The 11,399-nt window shown below is 35.4% G+C and overlaps 1 long non-coding RNA gene across 1 annotated transcript; it reads right to left on the bottom strand.

The window, feature by feature from the left end:
- Positions 1–3,147: 3,147 nt before the first annotated feature.
- On the bottom strand, positions 3,148–10,756 carry LOC129083704 (uncharacterized). Its single transcript, XR_008530495.1, has 6 exons — positions 10,668–10,756; positions 8,660–8,723; positions 7,988–8,011; positions 7,880–7,909; positions 6,736–6,836; positions 3,148–3,584 (listed from the first exon to the last, which is right to left on the bottom strand). It is a non-coding gene; the product is annotated as an uncharacterized LOC129083704 (long non-coding RNA).
- Positions 10,757–11,399: the final 643 nt, after the last annotated feature.

Raw genomic sequence — 11,399 nt, 5'->3', positions numbered from 1 at the left:
ATATTGAAAACCCAGGGGCAGTTGCTTATTTTCACCTGAATAAACCTTACCACACCACAATTTCCTATATATGGGCCCATGGAAAGATTTCCTTGCAATACCCCAAAAGAACATTATTTCAACCTGCAACAATTCTACCAACTTATCTCAACTCTCAGATTCTCCTCAGCATCAGACCCTTACTACTCTCCTGTTGTTCTCTTCCAATTTCTTTGGTTCTAAAAGTTGCTTTCTTTGTTCTGTGCAACCCATGTGGGAGGGAGATTGTCCTTTAGTTTTGACTGCTTTCCTAAGGAAGAGAAACCCTGTGTCTATGACTTTCAGGTAATGTATGTTTCAACTCCATAAAAATTGTAGTACATTGTAATTTGTAGATTTTACCTGCCATTATTTAAAATCATTATATAGATGAGATTTTCTTTCTAGCCACACACTAAAAGTAAGGTAGCTTTTTAAAATAAATATGATTAAAGACAATATTTTGCTTAGTGTTCTATTGATTTTATATAAACGGTATGGATTGGAACTTCTTTTAGTACAGAATATTCCTCAATTAAAATGAAATTACCTAGACGATTATATTGCCTTTTGAATAGTCATCTAGCTATGTCATGACCTGCTTCCTTTCTTAATCATAATGCATAAAATTGCATTATCCAGAAAATCACAAGACTCAGAAAATCACAACATGAAGGAAAAGGAAAACATGGCTTACCTGGCTCGCCTCCTCACACAACCACAGCAAAAATTACAGCTAAACATCAAAACAACTATCACCCAGAATCATCTGAAAATTGAGCTGTATGGAAGTCCAACAACCAATAAATTAAAGAAATCACATCCAGCCAGATAGGTACAATGAGTGGAGATGCATAGATGAGGAACGTGTGGTCCCATACTCTTGTGTGGTTGAAAAATATCAGGAGAGATACATCAGGGACAAGGGATCCCAGCCCCACATCAGACCACCCAGCCCAGGGTGCCAGTGCCAGGAAGATAAGGTTCGATAACTTCTGTATGTAAAAACCAGTAGGGGTTGCAGTGGTGGAAGAAACTGTGGGATTCTCAGGCATCTTCTCTTAAGGGGTCCAGAACACACTTAGGATTTAACAAAGACTCACTCCTTCTGGGCTTCAGCATTGGGGCAGCAGCTGGAAGGGCACCAGTGGTGTACAGGGAGAAAATGAAGTATCTGGCATCAGGGTGAGGGCAGAGGGTCAACTTCCTCCTGGACAAAACTCCAGATGCCGGGCATGACAATTGTTCCTTTTTGAGCCTTCCCCCACACAGAGCCACGGAACAGTGACACCCTATCTGATATTCCATCAACCTGTTTCACAGTGGTTGCCCAGCCTTGGAGATTACCTAAGGCTCTGCTCAGCCAATTTATGTGAGTGTTTTTCTACAATAGCCCATGCTACTAAGACAAAGAATCAGGCAGCTCTGCCTAATACATAGAAACAAACACAGAAAGGCTGTCAAATACAGGAGACAAAGAAACATGGCCCAAATGGAAGAACAAAACAAACTCCAGAAGAAGAATAAATAAAATGGAGATAAACAATCTCTCAGATGCAGAGTTCAAAACACTGGTTATTAGGGTGCTCAAGAAACTCATTGATTACTTCAACAGCATAAAAAAGACCAAGGCAGAAATGGAGTTTACACTAAGTGAAATAAAGAAAAATTTACAGTGAATCACCATTAGAGTGGATGAAGCAGAGTATCAAATCAATAATTTGGAAAGTAAGAAAGAAAAACATTCAGTCAGAACAGCAAGAAGAAAAAATAATAATAAAAAATGAGGATAGGATAAGGGGCCTCTGGGACAACTTCAGATATACCAAAAATCAAATCATAGGGTTACGAGGAGGAGGAGACAATGAACAATAAATTGAAAACTTATTTGAAAAAATAATGAAAGAAAATTTCCCTAACTTGCAGGTGAAGGATATAGATCTACAAGTCTAGGAAGCACAGAGAGTCACACATAAGATGGAGGCAAAGAGGACCACAATACAACACATCATAATTGAAATGCCACAGGTTAAAGATAAAGAGATAATCTTAAAAGCAGCAAGAGAAAAGCAGATAGTTACCTACAAAGGACTTTGCAAGAGACTGTTAGCTGACTTCTCAAAAGAAACTTTGCAGGCTGGAGGAGAATGGCAATAAGTATTCAAAGTGATGAAAAGCAAGGCCCTACAGCCTAGATTACTCTATTCAGCAAAGCTATCATTTAGAGTCAAAGGTCAGATAAAGTGCTTCATAGACAAGGTAAAGCTAAAAGAGTTCATCAGCAGCAAGCTATTATTATATGAAACATTAAAAGGAATAATTTCCGAAAAAGAATGTCAAACTATGAACAGTAAAATGGCAATTAATTTACCATTATCAAACATTGAATCTAAAAGACAAACTAAGCAAACAAGCAGAACATAAATAATCATAGATATGGATATAATTTAGAGGGTTATTACTTGGGAGGGAAAGGAGGACAATGGGGAGAAAAGTACAGGGATTAAGAAGTACAAATTGGTAAGTACAGAATAGACAGGGGGATTTTAAGAACAGTATAGGAAATGGAGTAGCCAAAGAACTTACATGAACATGGACATTAGCTAAGAGGAGGATTGCTAAAGAGAAAGGGGTGTACCAGATGGAGTGCAAAAAGGAAAATTGGGACAACTGTCATAACATAATCAATAAAATATGTAAATGTGAATGAAAATCAAGAGAAACACGGGTGCCACGTATTCAGTTGTGCATTTACCCAAAGGTAAGTTGAAGCCCTAACTATGCGTACCTCTGACTGTGATCTCACTTGGAAATATGAGTAATTGCAGATGTAATTAGTTAAGACCTGGTTTTCCAGGAGTAAGGTGTGTGTGCTTAATTAAATATGACTGGTGTTTTTATAAGAAGAGACAAAGAGGAAGATGGCTTTGTGACAACAGAGAAAGAGATTGCAGTGATGAATTTGCAAACCAAGAATTGTCAAGGACTGCCAATAATGCCAGAGAAAAAGAAAAAGTAAAGTTGAATTGTACCCTAGACCTATCACAAAGAGCAAGGCTCTGCTGTTCTTTTTTTGCCACTAGATTTTTTACTTTGTTTCAACAATGCTACAAAATTAAAACAATAGTATTTCTGGTAAAGGCTTCATAGATTGATTTATTGTGCCAGGAAAGATTTTTTTATTTAATTTTATGATATGTCAATAGAGAGAACAAAAATAGAAAACAAATAGTGAAGAGAATATCATTACTACTGTGTTAAACTATTGATCGTTGATCTCAGGTGTGTGTTGTTCATCTATCACAATCTGATTGACTTCTTTTTGACAGCTGGAATTTGTATACAGAAACATTATTTATGGGTCAAATTTTTTTTAAGTTCCAATCTGATACATGAGAAAATACAAATAATGTTCTACTTTTTCATTGTTTTATAACATATGCTTTCAAAAGCACTTTGGATGCATTTATTGCATGTGGGCTGATAATATGTTGCTGGATGGAGAAGTCATTTTTAAGTAAGGAGAATCATCATGAGTAGAGAGCAAAGAAGACTTCTGTCCAAGCCTGTGGAGAGAGGGAAAACATTCCTTTCATTAAACTACACACTAAATCATTGCTAATATCGTTAGGCTTTCCTGTTTTTGAATTTTACCCTTATCTATTTCTTTGGGTCTGACCAAGTTTTCACAATTGCCTGTTTGTTATCCTTTACTTGGTCTCTACCAGATGATAGTCGGACTGTTCTGTGACTCTCAGTTCTGCTTGTTCTGAAGCTTGAACATGAATCACAAAGTGGAACATGTCCACTCTATAGGCTTATCCTGAGAATTGATTAACCACAGTGGACACTATGCCCTACTGGTCATTTCTACATGCCTGCCCACCTTTCCTTTAAAAGCTAGTGCTAATCTTTGGCTACCTCTGTGTGCCCTTTTTAAAAAGGTTTTTCCTGTTAGATTCTGAGAAGTTTTGAGATTTCTGAGATTTGAGCATTCTCCCCATGGCCATTGTCTTTTTTTCTGAATAAAGTCTTATTCAGTCTTTCAGTATAATAACACAGTCTGTGGGTTAACAGTCTGTGTTAGTATAAGGGTTTCCTTGACATGCCAAAGGATCCTTGACCCAAACCATGCCTTGGTTAAAATCATTCACATGAAAAAGCTTAACTAAAATTATCTAAAGTAGTCATCTAATCAGATTCACTTTAGAATGAATGGCTGGTACCTCTCATACTTAGCATAAGCTCTTTTTTTTCTTTTTTTAAAAATTTTATTTTAATTTATTTTTCCAAATACATTTGTCTCTGCCTCCCCCCCCCCACCACTTTTCCTTGCCCCCTCCCTCCTTCCCTCCCTCAGCTCTTCCCCTTTGGTTTTGTCCATGAGTCCTTGCTATATGTTCCTGGACTTTCCCCTTCCCTTCCTTTTCCCCGCCGCCCCCCCGCCCCAATAAACTTCTTTATGGGTTGTCAGTGTTCCCCTCACCCACTGGCCAGACTCCTGACTGTGTCATAGGTCTCAAGAACACATCTAGTCACATCACTGTTTTGTCAAATGATATTCTGACTGATGATGGCCAGCTTTGATATCTGCCTTTATAACTAGGGAGTCAGCTCTACTGCAGAGATTCTGGCTTTATGGTATTTATAATCCAGTGCTATCTCACTGCATGCTCACAATGAGGTCCAGAGCTATCTGGTGACTGAATGAATATATATTCCTAATGGACCCCTATTTCCTAAAATAATATAACCAGTAACCGCATTTATTTCCAATTGCTTCTTTCCAATCATTTAAAGAGCTCCTAATTTCCATGCCTTTAAGTCTCATCACCAAAGTAATTGTATACCAAGCTGTGACTTTTTCTTTTACACACATTAAGATCTTAAGAAATATTGAATAAATAATGAAAAACCTGTTGCATAAACTTCTATCTTTTTTTTCCTAATTGGCCACTTCTCACATGAGATACAATTCTTCCTGGTAGCTCACTGAGCTTTTGAATTTGAATGTTATTCACCTTCAAAACTAACATTTTTAAACATATCCTAATATAAACCCAGCAAAACATAGGACGGAGCAAAACTCCCTGAAAAACAAAACTAAACAAAATAACCCCTACGACCCCAACAAATGGATAGACAACAGGAGGACATTGGTTCTTTTCTGAGAGGCTTATTTGCTAAGCACTCTTATGTGCTAGTCTAGTCCTGAGAACTTGCATCCATTTCTTTTTCTTCCTCTTCCCTGCTTCCATCTTTCATTCCATCCATCATCAGATTTGTTGATTGCTTTTCATAGTCTTCTTTCTCGTATGACTTTTAAGTCTTTCTGTCATGACCCTGTCTCAGGTCCCTGGCCCCTTTCATTAAATACAGCATGCACATTTCATCCATATTTGTATGTCCCAAATAATACTTGTAATACATTCTTTCTTGATCAATTATATAAAGCTATTACTTAATGCCTAGGGAGTACGTTCAGACTCTTCGCCCTGTCAATAATGTGAATTCAATTTGAATAAATTATCCACGTGCATTTAAAAGTAATTGAGACCTGTTAGAAGTGTTTCAACTTTGAATTATAGAACTGCTTTATTTTGTAGTGATATTTAATCTTTCCTGAGTTTGTAACACATACTTAATGTTGTTTGAGATGAAAGTGACTTTTTAAGAATCATTGGTAATATTTCCTTCTCTTCTTGTTGGAATTAGAGTGGAGCAGTGTCCCTATCCCTATGCTCACCACAGCACCAAGGCAAAGTGTCTCAAACTCTGTTTTGGTCTGAATCAAATAGGGGCCTTATTAAAATACAGATTCTGATTGAATAGCTCTGGGTGGGGCCTCAGACTTTAAGTTTCTGATGAGTTCGCAGATGGCATTTGTGCTGCTGCTCCAAAGGTTACATTCTAGAAAGATATTCAGGCACAGGTTTAGTGGCAAGGCATCATGGAGTCACAATAATATACGCAACTCTAATCCCAGGCATCGATGGAATGTGCCTGTCCATAGTCTCACCAATTTTACGAAGTGGTCACATATTTGAATGCCAGCTTGTCCATGAGAAAAAAGCAGTGTTTTTTTTTTTTTTTTTTTTTTTGGATTAAGAATAGTTTAGGATTTAGAAAGATTAGGAATAGTTTAAGGTCATGAAACTGGGAGTTGTTGAACCAGGATTAAACAAACAAACAAACACCAGAGTTCCCATTTCAAAATCCCACCTCTAACCATGCTAAGACGGATGTTTTCTTTCAAAAGGTTTTAGACGAATAAATGCACTTTAGGAGAGCTACACCTGGCTATGTTGCTTTAACTGGTGTGCTTTTGGTTTGATGGCTTGAATTTATTTATTCTTGTTTTAACTCTCACCACTGAAATTTCTGGAGAACAAAACATGTCACTAAGACCCTTGGCCGGGTGGCCCAGTTGGTGGAGCATTGTCCCTTACGCCAAAATGGTTACAGGTTCCATCTCCTGTCCGCGGACATACCTAGGTTGCAGGTTAGATCCCTGGTCTGGACACTTATGAAAGGCAACCATATTATGTTTCTCTGTTGCAAATTAGTATTTCACTCTCTCTCTCTTCCCCCACCCCCATTCTCCCTCTCCCTCTAAAATCAATAAAAACAAATCCTCTGGTGAGGATTTTAAAAAGTAACAGTAAATAAAAATAAGAAGACAAAAATATTTTTTAAATGTCACTAGTTGCAGCTTACCTCTATAATCTGTCCTGTGGTTACTATCTTCCATTTGGATAAGGGTATGGATATGGCTCTGGATATGGTTGATAGGGATAAGGGTAAGCCCCTCCCCTTCCCTGAAAAAACAATGACAGAGAATTGAGACAATGACAGTGTAAATATTTCACAGTAATTCCAATTAGAATCTGAGTTTTAAAGTTGGTAGAAACTCATAGATCATCTACATGTTTGATTTTTCAAGTTTTTACTTAGGTTTTCACTTTTTTTTTTTTCAGAAACAGTGGTTAAAAGGAGAGAAAAATAGGAAACCATTTCCAGCTATACTTTTGTTGACAAATTCTGTTGTTTTATAATACAGGTGGATCCACTGATTATAGACAACTACTCACACAAGTTGGAAATAATCCTTAAAACATTACCTCCCAGCTCCTATTTTGCCCTGGCTTGAATTTTCCAGGGAGAAGGAATTTGTTAATTTCAGGTTTGGTGGAATTGCTACTTCTCATTCTTGGCCTATAATGACCTTACTGTCTTAAAATTCCTACTTTCTTTAATATTCACTCCTGTTATTTTCAATATCCTATCCCTCCCTCTTCATCTTTTAATTTGGTGCCTTGTTAAAATTCATATATACCTAGTATATTAGTAGAATTTTTGAGAACTTATATTGATTGGTATGTGAAAATAATATGGTGTTGAAAATATATTTTATTTTTAAAATGCTAAATGGAAATTTACATCTTATTTAACAAAATCAATTTAACTTTTCCTAATGACTTCATCATTCTCCACAAGCATCAAAGAGGTGAAAACTTACCATATCATGGTGCTTTTGGAGCCTCTCTGCTCCCTTAGGCATGTGTTATATTTTAGAGATTTAGAATTTTAATTATTCTTCAGGCCAAGGCAAGTATTTACCAAAGATATTACATTTTGTGAAATTAACTGGCATCTTCAGGGTAGCATTATATGTCTCTCTCTAAATCCTACCAGTATACAACCTGTGGGTCATTTACCAGTATATCATAAAACTAAGTATATACTTCAACCATTCACCATAAAGACATGTTTCAGAGATAAATATTGATTTTTATAATAGAACAAATACTCAGAGAAGAAAATGTGTTTCATTATACCCCATTATCTGAGTAAGACTTACATGGTGTCTGCCTCTATGGAAACGATGTTTCTGTTAAAATAAAGAAAAAAATTAAAATTGTTAACGATGTTTAATTATCAAGTTTCCTAGAAGATGAAAGTGCCTTACCTCTTCAGATGAAGAATCAGCTCCCTTGAAAAAGAAAAAGAAGAAAAGAGTGAACATCTAAATTTATAATTTTGGATTGAGTGTCAAAAGTCACTTAGCTGCCAAAATTATGATTGACAAATGAAGGCAAAGTCTTAGGTAACTGAAACACTAAGCTAGTTTTATGGTTAGTGACACCTTTAACATGAATGAGGACTAGGCTTTGGCTATAGCTAATTTGCTACATTCCAATAGGAATTTACTTTAGTCCAAATTTCTTTTGTGTGTGATTAAAATAAAATCTATACTTGTGACTAGCAGAGTGAAATTAAAAAGTTAAAATTTGGGTTAGCTCAAAACCAATGTTTTTTAGGTAGTTATGGTTTAAGCTATGTCTGTTTAAATATAGATTTTCCAGGAGTCTGGTGTTATAATTATGGTTTTCTCTATTTTTAGATTTTTACTATTTTCACTCTTGCACTCCTATGTGTGCTCAGAGTCACTATGTGTGTACCAAAGATTAATTTTAAGTCCTTACTGTACTGATGTAAATTAATTCAAGGAAAATTTTCATTCAAAGCTTTAGAATTGACAAATCCATGCTCAGGCAATGTGTACTGCACACAAGAAAGAAGAGACATTCTCTGAATAATTACTGAGAACATATTCTTCAAAATTTTCTGGTATACTTACAATCATGGCAAACATGAGAGCCATGATAAAGGCCAAGGCAAGGATCTTCATATTTGGCTGAGTCCTGTAAAAGAATATGTGACACATCAGTAATATATTCATCCCTCTGCTTTCAGATCATTTATTGATCGAACTATGATCCGCAGCTTTGTGAAACAGGCTAGAAGTACAAAGTGTTAAAACACGTTGTGTGACAGCATGGAACTTAGAAACAAGTATGGGACATTGTTGTGGTATAGAAATATTAAAATATATGAAGACAGAAAAACAGGACATTCTAAACAGATGAAGAGAGGGTAGAAATATTAAAGTAAAGAAAAAGGTAAAGTTTGTGTAAGATTACACAGAGCACGTAAAGAGAACCGGGGAACCTGGATAGAAATAAAAATGAGAAAGAGGATAGTATGTAGGAAATGAAATAGTTCATCAGGTGAGAGGAACAATAGTGAGGACAGGCTGACCATTTCCATTGTTGTGAAATTTTAGGGATGTTACATAATAACATATGGAATAATGCTTACGGCAGAAATTAAAAAAGTATTCGGAAGGTAGAATTACAAGAAACAGCGACAGGTTTTATGACAGATTTTGAGAACGTCAGGTTCTGACTTGAAGACTCTGGAGTTGGTGTACCACTAGTATTAGAAAATGAAAGATAATGGGTAGAGTAAAATGAAATTTTAAGAAGTTTCAGGGAAAATATTTGTAGATACATTGATAAATTGCATTTGGTAAAAGTAATTTAATCTCCAAATCATCCTAGTCAATGAAATTATCCAAATCAGGGACTCTTTGGTATATATATTTGTAATTCAGTTTATACAATGAACTCAGTACTCTTGCTGTTCTATAAGAAGTAAAGCAGATTATTTATTTCTCAGTTATAGACTTCTAAATAACATTTTGCAAAGTATAAGGTAAATAATGATAAAAGCTTTTTCCTTCCTAATCATTTTGACCATCATTTTGATAGAACAAGAGTAACATCTGTTTTTTCTTACTAATGATAAAAAAAGCCTGTATTCCTGTATAATTACTGGAAACTTTAAAATACAAAGCACAGTTTGTGACTGATGGTATTTCTGGTGTTTCTTACCTAATGATTTTGCCTCATTGGTTGAAACTTAAGACTTTGTCATTGGACAAACTGAGGAAATCATATATTTCTTGATAACATTTTAAAAATCATATACTGCTTAACCAAACCTTCACTCATGTTATGCTACCAAAAAGAATGCAGTTTTTAATGTTGTTCATACCTCAAATTTTATTGAAAGTAGAGGATTAAGGATAATTCACAGAAACTGGTCTTCTATGGATAGACAGATACCCAGATGGATAATTAGGGACTTTGAAAGAATATTATCCAAAGAAGACAATGTTGAAGTTTCACATAGTACAACAACTTGTTTTGAACCAAATCACAAATGAACTGAATATAGATTAAATGAAATACATTAATAAAAGTCTGACATACAGTGCTAATAATACAGAAAATCAGAAACTATTTGAATGAAAAAAGGATGATGAAAAGGTAATATAAAACCGAGTTAGTGATGGTACTGCAGTAACTTTGATGAAGGTTAATTAACCTTTAAAATAATACACACAGTTGCAAAAAGAGAGCTTATGCTATATTTAAAGATCATTTTCTTATACAATATAACCTTGAACTTTAAGTTAATGGTAAAACAAATTATCGCACGGGAGATATTTTATATTTAGCCAAGAAAATAAAAGGACTTCTAGGTTATGTCACCAACAGGGCCCATGGAGCTCATCTCCGCCTTGTTCCTCATCATTCGTTTGGTACAGCATTGCTGTCAACTCAGAGGCACTGGGATCCTGGCCTCACCTTCAGATCCTAACATAGGATCACCACTTCTTTCAGAATTTCTTTATGGAAAGTTGTCAATAAATTAGATACATTTAAAAAATAATTTACAACTCATTCTAGCAAACAAAAAGGGACAAAGATATCATATTAGATTGTCTGTGAATACATTACCTTTGTCCAAGATGAGATGGAAAGTTCGAGAAGCTGAAATTGCGAAGCCCAAAGAGATGGTGTGCTTTTCTAGAGGACTGATGTATTTATACACTGACATCCTATATTTGTTTTTCTAAACTATGTCAACGATGAGATCATATTATTGATTAAAGATAATGTCCCAAATCTGTCTTGCCAGATATGAAGAATAAACTTCCACTTCACAATAAGTGATTGTGAAGTGGAGTCACCAGAAAAATATATACACTTCACTTGTTAATCCCAGTGTTTGTCTAGGTATGCATGAATAGGACAAAGAAAAAAGTATGCTACAGTAAGGGTAGAAATGAATTGGAATGGTAAAAGTGTGTGTGGAACACCATCTGCCCTATTTCAACAAATGCCCGTCCAAGAAGGGAAAACTCCATACCCAAAATGATACCATCTTACCAAAATTTGTCTGGATCTCAAATATGTGGTGACAACTGACATAACAAAATTGAAGCCATTTGTATTGAGTGTGTCTCCTAAAAGTTATTACAATGTACCCTTATTCTACTGACTTTAGTGTATTTTAAGTCTTAAAGCATATTCAAATGTTTGTCAAAATACAGTAATTTACTATTTTATAATAAAACAGTTCTTATTTTTAAAGTCCAATGGCCACAGAAGCTCAGCAATCTATATCTTAAGTAAGAACTTGATGCATATGTTTGGTTATTGACATTACTTCCTTTGAGTCTTTAGGGG

This window comes from Pteronotus mesoamericanus, unplaced genomic scaffold, assembly GCF_021234165.1.
Source record: "Pteronotus mesoamericanus isolate MK-2021 breed Mesoamerican mustached bat unplaced genomic scaffold, CSHL_Meso_final contig_130, whole genome shotgun sequence".
In the NCBI taxonomy this organism is placed as follows: Eukaryota; Metazoa; Chordata; class Mammalia; order Chiroptera; family Mormoopidae; genus Pteronotus; species Pteronotus mesoamericanus.
The sequence above is the reverse complement of the archived record's forward strand: the minus strand, read 5'-3'. Positions and strand labels throughout refer to the sequence as shown.